This window comes from Amblyomma mixtum, chromosome 6 (assembly GCF_055824585.1).
Source record: "Amblyomma mixtum isolate Tamu chromosome 6, ASM5582458v1, whole genome shotgun sequence".
In the NCBI taxonomy this organism is placed as follows: domain Eukaryota; kingdom Metazoa; phylum Arthropoda; class Arachnida; order Ixodida; family Ixodidae; genus Amblyomma; species Amblyomma mixtum.
Window position 1 is genome coordinate 132,157,469 of NC_143017.1, and position 14,381 is coordinate 132,171,849.

Here is a 14,381-nt window from a genome sequence, read left to right on the forward strand (position 1 = left end):
CTCTCTACTTTGCCACCTGCCAACCGAGGCTTCAGGCGGGCAGGCATATTTCTCTTACATGGGGTTCTGATGCTTTCATTAAAAGAGTGAATGAGCACACAACTGTGCAACGAGGAGCAACAAGGCTTGAAGTGGCGGCATAGTGGCCGCTGCTGTGCGAAGGGCGCTTTCGTTAATTCCCGTAGATTAACAGGTCCTTTGTTCCCTGTTCGCGGAATTTAAAATTTTCCGCCGCAGAATATGAGTCCTTTACTATATCCCATGGAGGAAGGAAAGCTCAGGAGAGGCCCTCGCTATCCGAGCTGCACGCCAAAAAGTGTGCCGGAAAAAGTGTGCCGCGCTTTCGCGAGGACTACTGGGAATCTTTGGCCGCCGGCGCAGCCAATAGTAACGCTGGGCGCAGCGTTGTCGTCTGCTGCAGTGTCTACTGCGCTCACACGGTGGCCAAGTAAGGGGGGAGCCGGCTTCAAAAAATGTGACGTAATTTAACTCCTCTCCTGAGTTCTCTCCTTCCTCCATGACTTTATTCCATTCTGCTCAACCAAAAAATAAAGTGCATGGGCTCAGCTTGTGTCTACTGGGGCCATTTATAATGTCTTAAATAAGGGATTTGCCTATCGCTTAACCGTGCAGTCATGTCTCCAGGTGACTTGCTAAGTATATGTACTAGAGCACTGCACGGGCCTCAATCTGAGGCCCAAGCCCGGCCCGGGCCCGAGACCTGAAGCCCGGCCCAGGCCCGCGGCTTCAAGCCCGGGCCCGCTAAATTATCGTTCTAGCGAGCCCGGCCCAGCACGCGTGTATCCCGGAGTGAAGCCCAGCCCGGCCCGGCCCGTTTCACAGTAACGCTTCAGGTATACTGCTCACTCTGAGCAAGTAGACTGCTTCTAGACCGATAAGAAACTGGCCGACAAAGGTTCTGAAACCACAGTTTGGCTTGCAGAAAGTTGCTTCTTTTTAACCCAGAAGGAAGTGATTAAGAGTAGTGCTCGCCAGGCCCGTCTTTTGGACAGTGATCTCGTGTAGGTGCGCTAAGATAAACTCGGAAGTTCCGAGATCCAAATAAAAAGGGCTGCATAAGCGCGTAATCGACTACTTTGCATTCCCCCATGATTTTAATCAGTTATATTTTGCCGCCCGCGAAGTATAAGCATTAAAGCTGCCTAGCAAGCAGTAGGATGACATTTTTTTAGTGAACGCGATCTCACATGTTGAACTCATAGCCGAACTGGTCGCCTTTCAGCAGAAATGAAAAGCTAAAAGGCTCGAGTATTTCGCGATGTGTGTTTTGAAGACTATATGCGTGCTAAACTAATATGTCCTTCCCGAATCCATTTCTAATAGTGTATAGGTACGTTTTGGGATGACGAACGATCAATGGCCAATTAAGACCGGTTAAATATTACTCTTGCTGGTGGAGAAGAAGATAGCGCTCGAACCACGTGATAACTTACAGGGCAAAACACTTGTCATGTCATCCAGGCTGAAGAAGCGAGAAGGGATAGATGTGGTTATGAGATAAGATTTACAAATTCTCGCGAGCTTTTGTGGCTATTTCATTTACGAGACGTTCCGGTCAGCTGATCAAAAAGAAAACCAAACGTGAATTTTCTCACATAAGAAAAATATAGCTATAAAGTAAAAGCTATGTTTTTGGGGCTTAAGGGCCCAAGGGGAGTCAGGCTGTGATAGACACCGAAGCATAGGGCTCCGGATCATTTCGACCACCTGGGTTTCTTCAACGAGCAATGATACTAAAAGTACATGGCTGTCATGCTTGCCGCCTAAATAGAAATGCGGCTGCCGAGGCTAGGAGCAAACTTTGGTTCCCCGGCTCAGTAATCAAGTGCCTTGACCACTAAGCCACCGCGGCATGCAAATAAGGACATAAGTCAATGAATAAAGCTTAGTTTTTTTCTCAGCGCGTACTATAACCCATAGCTCATCCGTGTCGCTGCTCCAATGCCGCAGTTTTGTACTTCACTCTGCAAGAGTGAATGAATAGTCGGACACTACCCGTTTCTATACGGACCCAAGCCCGGCTCGGGTCCGCAGCTTTAAGCCCGAGCCCGGCCGGGGCCCGCAACTCCAGGCCCGGCAAAACAGATCATGTCCCGGGCCGGGCCCGGGCTTTCGGGCCGGCCCGAGCCCATGCAGTGCACTCACATAGGTTGTGAGAGAAACTGGACACCGCACAATACATGGGCGTTTTCATATTTCGCCTCCATCGAAATGCGACTGCCACAGCCAGGATCGAACCTGTGACACGAGGACATAGACTCATGCGCTTAAACCTCTAGTGAATGCATCTAGTGAATGCATGGGTTTCCTAAAAAAAAAAAAAAATAGGGAAATAAAACGAAAGAGTAAAAATGCGAAAATAAATAAAATATGACAAAATAAAAAAAAAGTACGCCAGGAAGCGCTTTCGCTTTGCAGCACCCACGTTTTTTTACCACCGGTAGAGTTATCCACAGTAGGATACAGCTTATAACTGCATGAATCCCCGCCCACATTCAGGACCTCTGCACAGAATCCCTCCACGACAAAAAAGTAGTCCGTTGTTAAAACTTTTCTTGTTACTTAAACAAGAAGCTAAGCACAAGAAAAAGATTGAGCGCTAGAATTTTGATACCTGGCTTGTTTACTGCCAACTTTTTTTTAAATTGTTTCCAACTAGAGAAGAGTAAACGAGCTATAACAGTAAACATTTAAGTCGACATTCTGCACAAACTTGGCTACGACATGATATCAAACTTATTGGCATATCTATAGTGAACTAGAATACGATGGGCATATCTTTTACGGATAGGGAAACAATCTGCAAACTTCGCTAGTCCTGTCTTGCGTGCACCCTCTTGTCTGCGTTCTTTCGCGCCGTGCACGGTTTCCGTCAATTAGTGAGCCTTGACGTTGAGCTGAGACCTAGGTCGGCGTTATCTTTTGCTTCGTCGCCCGGCGCCAGGAAAAGGCTATTGAAACTTGGAAAAACCACCTAGTCATCGTAAACTACGCGGCCGGCGAATCTGAGAGCCCTGCAGGTTTCTTTCCTTTACTTTGTCTCCGCCATTTTTGATGTGACTGTCAGACGACCGAGTTGTGAGGCGTCATTATCCGTTCATTTAGCCACGGCAGGTTTAGCTGCTGTTCGTGCATAATCGCTGCGTGTAAAGGCCGATTCACACGACGGTTCGTTCGCCCGCGGCCCGCGCATGGCGCACTACGTGTTCATGCGTCAGCATACTGAGGCGCGCTGTCGGCCCGCGGCCTGATCAGCGCGCCTTTCAATGTGCTGACGCATGAACACGTAGTGCGCGGGCCGCGGGCGAACGGACCGTCGTGTGAATCGGCCTTAAAGTTTCGTCCGCGGAGCAAGGAGAGTTTCCGCGGCAGTGGCTCTACGCTATTAAGCAGTTCTTGTGGTTTGTCGCTCCAGTTTCACAAAAAAGCGTTGACTCATGCCTTTGAGGTGCTTGTCGTGGTGGTTCACGGGCGACAAGTTCCTTACAGCAACAGAGCCTCAGATTACTTGAATGTGCGGAAGTGTCAGCTCGGCCATGTCAAGACCAAAACTTCAACGTCGCAGCGTAAATGTGAGAATGGCCGCGCCAGCGCAACTCCAATACTCCGCTGCCGAGAAGTTGGACATTGTGGTCGCTTATGTGAACGCGCAAATGGTCGAGGAGCTGGCGTCCAGACTGTATATGCTGCCCAATATCCTGGCCATCGTGTGCCGACTCGTCCCCCATTTATATCGAATTTAATTGATTTAGTGTCACTGGATCAGTCCATTATCAGAAAAGGAAGCGACTATTCAGTGCTGATGATTTTAACGTCGATGTCCTGGCGTATATCTCCGTCAGGCCGGAAGAAAGCGTCAGGGAAATTGCCGGCGTATATGGAGCGAGCCTGCGGCTTCAGTTTAGAGGTCACTTTCAAGACACAGCTGCCACCTATATCATGTGTGTCATCACCAGGAGCTGAGACTGAATAATTTTCGGAAACGACTCGATATTTGCAACTGATACCTGATTGATTATGCGACGAGGACCCGGAATTTCTCCGCAGTGTGCTGTGGACTGACAAGGCCAAATTTTTCACGGTCTCGCACGTCAATTTGCACAACGTCCATCACTGGTGCGACCAGGAACTACACTGGCTACGTGAGCATAAGCACCAGGTAAGGCGGTCAACAAGTGCTTCGTGTGGCATTTATTACTGCCGTTCGTTCTTACTTTATTAACGGAAACCTTAGTGGAAAAGTACACAGGCTGTGTTCAAAAGGTCGTCATCTCTGAATTTGCCTCAGAGTTTCCATTGCATGGTTGCGTTGAAAAAATTATGGTTCCATTATGACGGAGCCCCGGCACATTTTTTATTCATCGGCAGGGCAATACATGGACCAGTTCTTTCCAAACGAGTAGATTGGGCGTGGTGGAACCACAGCTTGACTGACCACCTAGGTCACCAGATTTATGACCCTCGGACTTATTCCTCGGGGGATATGTTAAAATGAGGATTTCAAGACGGAACCAGCTAACCTCAAATAACTGAAGTAACGTGTAAGAATATCGTTTGAAAATATTCCCAGAGAAATTATTTTATCTTCTGTGAACACCATGAAAGACCGCCTACTTCTGTGTGCCGCAATGGAGTGAAAGCATTTTGAGCATCATGTAGAACTCTGTATTGTCGTCCTAAACGATATTCCTTTCGCGGGCGAGTGTCCGAATCGGGCTGCAACCTACTGAAAGAACTTCCATACACCTGTGCTCAGTTTCCTAATCATATCGCTAACACAGTTCCTACAACAAATAAGACGTGTCTGCTTCCGCACGCGGAAACGTGCCAAAAAAGTTTTCAGCTGCGTAGGCCTTCTCGTTTTTTTTAGCTGACAAGCTAATTCAATGCCAAAGAACTAAACGCTTAACAGAAATTGCACAATTTGTGAAACCGGCACCGCTAAACAGAAGTGAGTTAGCGTGATGCGAAATAAAAGAAGCCTGCTTCTGGGGGAACTGCACAGACAGAGGGTTCTCGGAATCGACGGGCGCGTAGTTGTTGATGACTGGCCTTCTTGCGGTGAGCGAAGAAGCAGCAGATAACGCCGGTCGCGGTCTCTGCTCAGTTCGGTCTCTGCTCAGTTCAAACCTCAGCATCAAGGTTTGCTGCCCAGGGAAAATAGCGCGTCGATTTCGAACTGGCCGCCGCAGTCATTGCTACACGTCACCGGCGGACATGCGTTTGCACTATTTATTTATTTATTCAAGTTACTCACAGGCTCCTTTACATTGGAGCATTGTGTGAGTGGAGCAGTACATAGAAGTTAGAGAACAGCGCAAAAAACAACAAAAAACAACGACTGAAGAGAAACGTTATACAATAGTTAGCAAGATGCACTGAGTAGAATACAATTAAAGTAATACAATATACAATAATTAGATAGGTTTAAAAATGTGGCAACATGGAAATGGAACACGATTTGACAGTGAGGCTCAAAAGACTTCCGGTGCTCCTCATTCGTTAGAAAATGACTTTTTTTTTTCGCTTTAAAGACTAATACGGCATCGTCTTTATCGTGGCTACAAACTCGCTACTGACAATAACTTCCAAACTTCGTTAATTAGATAGTAATTCAGCAATTTTTGTTAATTAGCTAATTATTACGTTTTTACACTTTCTGACGTAGGCCACAGCCGAGAGTCTTCTCCTGTAGCAGTTTTCTTGCTTTTTTCTCGAAGAGTCGATTTTTAAAAATTTTTGACGCAGTTCTCGCTTCAGCTGTTTAAGTACTGAAAAAAAAAATAATTTACAGTATTGCTCAATGTAGTCATAAAACGCCAGCGCCGTCTTTTATATTTGTCCTCTTTCTAGCAAATGCAACGGCCGCTGGATGCGTGATGCAAGGGGTTTCTAGTCGAGCGTTAATCTTTTCAAAGCCCTTCTGATCTTCGATTGAAAGACGCCAAAAGGTCTGGGACCTTTTATGCCCCAAGGAAGCGTTCAGATGTTTCATGCTGGCCGGCTCCAAGTGCGAGCATCCCTTGTGCAAGCATTCAAAGGTTCTCGCTGAATTGAATGTAAGCGAGCGGGCTCGTCAGAAAACAGGTTGATCCAATAACATGAAGGCGTATATTGCGCGAATAAGCAAAGGTATACTTCGTGACGTTGTGCCTGTCATTGGCTGCCGCGCGAAGTTCAGCGGCATGATGACCCCACGTGCCGCTAGGGTATCAGTATTACTAAAACCGACTATGTCGCGCGACACCAGCGTGCACAGGAACAGATATTTAAACCGTTAATACTAGCCGAATTCACGAAAAGTTACAAAAAAAAAAAAACTTCTCGAGCGACTGTGCAAATAAGATTACTGGTGTAATTAGCTGCTGGTTGTTAGAGGGTGTGCTGTTATAACGCAGTTTTTCTAACGACGTTGTAACGACGGGCGATGTTGGCAATACTCCCTCTGTGCATTCGATACTGACAAAATAATTTGCTGCTTCAGTCGTTTAAACAGAAGGAAAACGTCTTCTAGAAACATATCTGAAACACAACGCCTCAAAAGTCTTTGATATCGCGTACGCCGTGAAAGTTACAATATTCTTACAACGTAGTTACTATTTACTTTATTGTCTGTTTCCACTACAAGCCTGTAAGGATGCATTTTTGAAAAAGGCTCACCATTCGTTACCCTTGCACGTATTTGTTCCAGACATTACCACGCTTCAAAAGAGCATGCTTGCAGGAAAGCATGCCTGTGTTTAACGAATTTCGAATGAATTCGCCAGCCTGGTAACATCGTGGCGACTGCTCTGCTTTTTCGCTTGGGCTTTAGAAACAAACAGATCCTATGTTGAAGCAGACGGAAAGGAATGAAAAAAAAAAAAAATCTTGCCTCGGCCCAAGCTTGGGCTCTAGATAGAGCAAAACAAATATGCCCGCATGCCGTCAGACTCCAGGCCAGTACGGGAGCTCAGAAGTGCACAGTTCTCAAAACCGGCCATGCACGTAGCCTCAAGCGTTCCCGATCGACGACAGAAGTCTGTATACAGGCCAGAGTCGTTGGTTGGTTGGTTGGTTGGTTGGTTGGTTGGTTGGTTGGTTGGTTGGTTGGTTGGTTGGTTGGCCTCAAATAAAATGGCACATACCCACTACAGGGAAGTGGCCATGACACAGACGGTGAACTGCTGGAAAGAGGAGCGTTTATAGAGGAGGAAACGGAGTAGTAATAGGGTATATATAGGCTTTAGTGAAGAAGTTGCGCCGAACCCGTAGACGTAAAAGAAGACGAGGAGTGGAGACGCCGCCCGGCAGACTACGAGGCAACAACTACAAGCTTCGAAACCAGAACATCGGTGCTGCGTTCGTGACGGCTACCAGTGCTTTAAATCCCGCCGTACACTTGGTGGAGGTCGCGGGTTTCGATCTTCTCTGTCCACCCTGGAGCTCCGCAGCCGTCGGCTCCCCAACTCGATGACTACCTCCGGTAACACCAGCTCCGGCCCCGCTTCTCCGGCCCCCACTGTTGCTTGCTCCGGAATGCTTCGCCGCCAGTGGCACCGACGATCAAGACGTCGAAGATTGGCTTTCATCTTACGAACAAGGCTGGCAGATTGGACGACCGAGGCAACCGAGTCGGTGGGTCGTCCGTATCCATGGATTACTCCAAGGAGGCGCTGGCATCTTTTCATGATATTACAACTCATTACAAATTGGAAAGACACAAATTTCCACCACCTAACAGAACGTTGGATAAGGCACAAGAGACCACCTGGAGGAGACTCCAAACGAGGTCCTTTCTTACCCCCTATCTATTATCAAAAATGTACCCGGATGGCTATATCCCCGAGTGCAGGTTCTGTGGCGAAACAGCCACGTATGACCACATACTATGGCAATGTAAAGAAGAACCTCCACCGGAGGATCTAGTACGAATTCCTTCTGTTGAGCGATGGGAGGCCGTGCTGGTCAGCTCGGACCCGGGCATTCAAGCCTTGGCCACCGAGTGGGCCGCTCAGGTCGCCGCCAGCCTTGGTTTGGTGACCATCTAGCGCGGACCGTCTGCATCTGCATTTTTTACGGAATAAATGTTTTCCAATCCAATCCAATGGACGACGAGGCCAGAGTCACGTAGAGCATTCCGCAGTATTCTAAATCTTCTTTTTTCTCTTCGGCGTGATTGCATTAGTGACGCGGGTTACTACGAATTTCTTGATTTCCACAAGGTAACTTTCAGGCGAGTTACGATAATACTGTGTATTTCTCTGTCCCTCTCTGGCCGTATCACATCGAGGTATGTCTCGCGCCTGCCAATGCTTGCTACGCACATGAAATTGAAGCAGTGCGTTATTTTTAGAATAACTGTCACACAAATTACACACATTATTAAACACGATTCTCTCTCGTTCTTAACACCGTTAGTTTCTTAGAAGATGGCTTGATTTTGATAGCTGTGCTAACAATCGTAGGATATACATAACGGTGTCTGCAGCATCATCACGCAGTGTACTGTACGTTATTATAAAAGGTCAGGTGCAACGACAATGTCAACAAGGGCGCTCCAATAATTATGCACACGTCTGCTTTGCAGCCTACGCCTCCTTTTTAGAAGTTTTTCTCTGGGGAAAAATTGCAGTACTATTCGTATTTAGAGAGCAATATGTAAACGAATTTCTGCAGTCTCCATAGTAACGTAACGCCATTCGCGTATATTCAAGTATCATCGCTTGGCTTTAACGGCGAACTGCGGCCTCCTTTATATGCAGGCAACGGAGTGATAGCAAAGCGAAAACGGCCCACAGCGGCTTCGAAAGCACACGTACGTGCAAGTCTTATTAGATTTTGAGAACGGCGAACTGTATAGAATGCATAACTATAGGAATGCATAATCGCGACAGAGAACAGCGCAAGTCAGCGGCGTAAAACAACCATACGTGTCCCGCCGGCAGCCTAGGGCTCGCATCAATTGAGACACATCCAAAGCCTCGTGTTTGCCGTCGTTCCCGTCGCCTGAAGCAGCCGCCGAAGCAGCCAAAGCCGCACATTTCGCCGCCTCCAGTCTGTCGACACGCTCCGCCGATGCGAAGCGCCAATAATGGCGAGAAGAAGAAATGCTCAAGACAAAAGCGACGAGAAATCCTACCCTTCTCCGGCTGCTCGACATTTCCACCCGCAGGCATTGCCGCAATATGGCGCCTACACCCTGCTGTTGCCTGGGGCCCTTGCGCCACCGCCTTTGCCTTTCTTTCTCAGACATTTGTGCTGCCTTTTCTTTCACCTGGTTTGATTGTTATTCGACGTTTTCTCCGGTGGTTGTAAAGGCAAATGCATTGCTTATTTTTCAAGACGAAGGAGCTAACTGTAGAAAGTCCCCCTGAACGGCCGCGTTTAGTAATCTCTACTTTCGTACCACGGTGTCCAAACGACATGCCTTTTGAGGATGCAGGAATGTCCGATGTTTCGCAGAATTTAACTCGATTCTTCCTATTATTAGACCTATAAGAACAATGGAGCTGCACAGCTGCGCTTTGGTAAGTGTTTTCCTCACAATTAAGGCAGTCTTGAAAGGCGTAATGAGATGCACTGTCTCAGTTTACAAGCTGTCACACGCAAGCTGTTGAAAGCGTTCTGGAAGCAGCAGAATTCCCTGTCAAATTGAGTGCCGCGTGTCAATACGCCTGTTACTTTGGGTAGTTCGGTGTGGTAATCCAAAGGACAATCTTTGGTTACGTAATAAGCGTCGACGAGTTCGATCGTGTCCGCAACACGGTTTTGTTATGTGTATGTTTATTAACTTGTGTGTGCGTGCTCTCTTTTCTTGTACTTATTAGAAAGGAAGACATGCTTGAGTCGTAGTGGCGTTCACCCATCGTGCGCACGGTTTCTCGTCGTTGTGACACTCACGAGAATAGAGTTAACTTCCTTTGACTTCTTGTAAAAGAGGAAAGAAAATTTTGGGACTGATTATCGCTAAGAAGCCACTTCATGCTTTATTCGTGCTCCGACGGGAGCACTTTGTTCACGCCTGTCGCTTTTTTCTTTTTTTTTTTAGCGGCCAACAAATATTGCAGGAGCCGTATTCTAAAGGCCCCATTTGTCAATTTCCCATTTCTTTCGGCGTGACGTCGGTATCTAACGAAAGCAGCAAGCGGCCAATAACGGAAATAAAACGAGCTAGCAGGTTCACTCGCCACACGTACTGGCTCAACATTGACTGCGATATGCAGCCATTGGTGAGGTTCGGTCGTCAATGAACCAATGGCCCGATCGTTTCCCAAGGGCACTTGAAAGCCGTGGCTACGTCACCGAACAGCAGCGGCCAATGACAGAGGACCATATGGATCTGAAATAGAAAATGGATTATGGATGAACACAGAGTACGGCTCCAGGACTTGCTCATTACTATGGCAATATTTAAATAGAAAATGGATTATGGATCAACACAGAGTACGGCTCCAGGACTTGCTCATTACTATGGCAATATTTAAATAGAAAATGGATTATGGATCAACACAGAGTACGGCTCCAGGACTTGCTCATTACTATGGCAATATTTATTCGCAGAATGAGGGATGCGTAACAGGCATCATGCCCTGATTTCGAATATACAGTGTTCCAAATTAATCTTTACGGATTAAAAAAAAATATCAAGACCATTACACAAAAGTTATTATTGTGAATGGTTTGTGCGGCCAGGCGGACAAAAAAGTGAGAAAAATTGTCATCGTAGCCTGAATAACTAACTAAAATTCACTGATCAACCTTTTGTTTCCCGCAGCTAGCGTGAATGTTTATATTTAAAACTTCGAGGCAGTGACAGTAAAAGATTGTTATATTTTGTACAATTTCAGTAACCCGCCTGTGTCCTGAAATATGCATGCACGTACTATCGGAGTCAAATGAAATGCGAAGAGTGGTGCGCGTGGCCAGAGGTTCAGTTTACTACGTCTGCCGGTCTTCATCAGATGTAGGCTCGCTCATCCGGTTTGCGGTAATGTTTACTATTTTCTCTGAAGTTCATTTGCTCGCATTGCCACTGGAGCACCGCAATCACACTTTCCACTTATCGCAACTTTCGCAGTGTGGTTTCGCTAGAGGCACCGACCGTGGACCGCACGGATCAATCCAGCGCTCTTATGCTCAGAGTAACGCGAGTGATTGGAATTGTAAGCGGACGTCTGCGCTCGTGTAGACTCAGCCTCAGTGGTAACCCACTTCCCAGTGCACTAATGCATCGTCAATAGGAAATGTGCTGAAAGAAATCAGCAGCATCAGAAGTAACAAAAGCGGACATGCAAACGCACGTAGGAGATGTCGCGGTGCATTTTGTCGGTTCCGGATCGAGAAAAACTGCTTCCTCCCGGGCGTGCCGGTAAGAAGAGGAAAAAGAAAGACCGGGCGACAGCTTTCGCCTGTTATTCCTCGCGGGATCTACTGGTGCCGGCGACGGCCTAGCAGACGCGAGCAGCCTATCAACGGCACCTTGATGTGGCCCTCTTCGACGGGCGACGCAAACTCCAGACTCCGTCGCTGGGTCTCATAAATGTCCTCCTGTCGGTCCTCCGCCTGTCCGAATGGCGAGCCGACCGGTCGCTGTCACCGGTCTGGCTTGAGCGCGGTTTCTGCGTTCAATCTCCACCATTAGACACTGGGGACCCCTTCTGGCTGTCACGATGCGGCCTTTAGTGAGAGAAGCCACTGACATGTAGTGTCCACGAACATTGCGACACAAGACGCAGACGCGAGTTACTTCCGTCGACAAAAAGCCAGGTGTGCTTGACATTCGTAGCGTTGCCCGGCAACAGCGACAACCAGGAAATTGCTGTGCGTGTCGTCTATTTCTCTCATAAGCACCCGTGGGCATCGCATCGAACGAAGCATATTTTTGGATTACTATATACGAGGGAATTTTCACCAGTCTGGCCAGAAACAGAAAACGATCGTCACGAATACAAAGGGGTGCGAAGAGAAATGTGTCTTTGTCATTTATTTATTTTTGATTGAGAAATACACCCCTTTGCCCAGGGCGCGTTACCATAGGGTTGCAGCCTTGAAAAGAACAAATCTACGTTGGTACAGCACACTTACCAGACAGACGGCTATGTTACTGTTCGCGCAAAAAATGAATTAAAAAAAAAAACTTCCTCCTACTCCTTTATCTCAGATTTTGAAGTCACAATCAGTTCGTTTCAATATGTAATGTGTTTGTGTTAAGTAAATATCTTAATTCCAATTTGGATGGGAAATATTCGAAGAAACAGAAAAATAAAAAAGAAAAAGAACAACAAAGCAGCAATCCTAACAGAAAAAAATCGCCAACCAAACATTCTGATGCTGGGCGAATTTTTTCGTTGACGGTTGTTGCATTGTCGTTCTTGTTTATTTGTTCTGTCTTCTCATGGCTTTTTTCTATTGATGCCTGTACTCTCAGGAATAAATTTTCAGCTGAGAGTTAGAGCTCGTCCTTGTGGTTCTTCGTCCTGTCGTCGTCTCCACGCGCTTTTTTTTGCTCTAATCTTTGTCCTTCGTTACATGCAGCAAGCGGACTCTTTTTCGCTGAAGTCATTTTTAAGCCGAGCTTTGCTGTCCACTTCACAGGATCAATCACAGGATCAGTGGAAGCAACAAAAAAGGGCATCTCGCTCGCTAGGCGTGAAACTTCTTGCTTCATCCAGCTTCATCGCAGCTTCATCGCAGGGGACTCGAGTGGGAAAGTTTTGATGTTTCCTTTTATGCGTTGCATATTGCAATCACTCAGTTCAGCCCTTGGGCGCGGCCGGGCAGCCGCCATTGACCTTGAGCGCAACCACGTGACGTGACGTCACGACAGCCGGAGGAAAAGCTGGGCCCCAACTCGCGCGGTCGCGCGCGGCCGCAGCCACCACGTGACTCCCGCTCCTCCCGTAGGGGCGCTGCGCCGGCGCGTGACGTCTTGCCGAGAAAATAGAGTGCCGCCAAGCAATACCTCGCCCTAAAAAAAAAAAAAAAAAAGACCGCGCAATATGCAACGCATTCTTGGCTTAACCAAGCTAAGCCTGGGCATCTTTATTTCATTCAATGATCAAGCTGAACTGAAAAGAGGCCGAAGAAACTAGGACACTCAAGAATCCCGAACGGCAAAAAGGGAACTTGTTTCATCCGTCGCATTCCAGTGTTGAAATATTCTTCCCTTCCTGGCGGCGGAGCTGTTGTGTAATATCAGATGTGAGCCGGGGCTCACCTCGGCGTAAAAATTCGGGCGGTGCGTGGCGCCGTGTTCGTTTCGATAGATTGTCCCAACGCGTTGTAGACAGCTAGGGCCCGTTCATCACAGACGTCTCGCTACTGTTTTTCGCTCGTCAGTTTATACCGGCAGCTTTCATGACTTCTTGGCGGCGAGCTGGCGACGTCTATGCACGAGTTTTACACGTGTTATTGCAGCCCCGCCGCGGTGGCGCAGTGGTTACGGCGCTCGGATGCTGACCCGAAAGATGCGGGTTCGATCCCGGCCGCGACGGCCGAATTTAGATGGAGGCGAAATTCTAGAGGCCCGTGTACTGTGCGATGTCAGTGCACGTTAAAGAACCCCAGGTGGTCGAAATTTCTGGAGCCCTTCACTACGGCGTCCCTCATAGCCTAAGTTGCTTTGGGACGTTAAACCCCAATAAAACCGATACCTGAACCTCTTATTGCTGGGCCAGAACTGGAGCCGTCGACTTCCGCACACTACAATTATTTGTCCTGTAGAGGAAAAAAAAAACAACAAAAAAAAAAAACGGAGGAAGAAAGCGGGCAGGAAACGCTTACAGTTCCATCGCTTCGAAAAATTGTGAGCTAGATGTTGGTTTCTATTTCACCTCGAAAGACATCCTTGAATTGTTCATTGATTGTTGGGACCTCGGTGGCAGGAAAACGCTTGAGTGCACTGAGGGTGGTTTCTTTTACTGAGGGCGTAGGCTCCCAAATAAAAAAAAAAATAGTACTTCTGCCCTGAGAGGCGGAATGTTCGGGAAACAGCAGTGTATTTAGAACTTGTAGTTTCGAACAGTGTACACTAAATTAACAAAACTAAGGATAGCGCATAACTAGCGTTGTGAATGAAACGTTTCTAAGATGGAATAAATTATTCGCGATACAAAAAAACCAGCTAATTAAAAGGTACTTCAGCAGCGAAACACATGCTTTGGACGTCAAATGGCTACTTCGGCTGTCTGTCGCAAATTCGTGACATAATTACACCAGCGCACTCAAGAACAAGAAGAGGCAAGAGAAGCTCAGCTTCAGCGTTGATGTGTGTTACCCTTGTCTGTGCGTCGTCTAGAGTGCGTCGGCTTGTTGTCGTCATTTATTCCAATAATCAGCGCTAGCTATTTTAGCCGGGCTGGATCACGACGTCAGCTTAA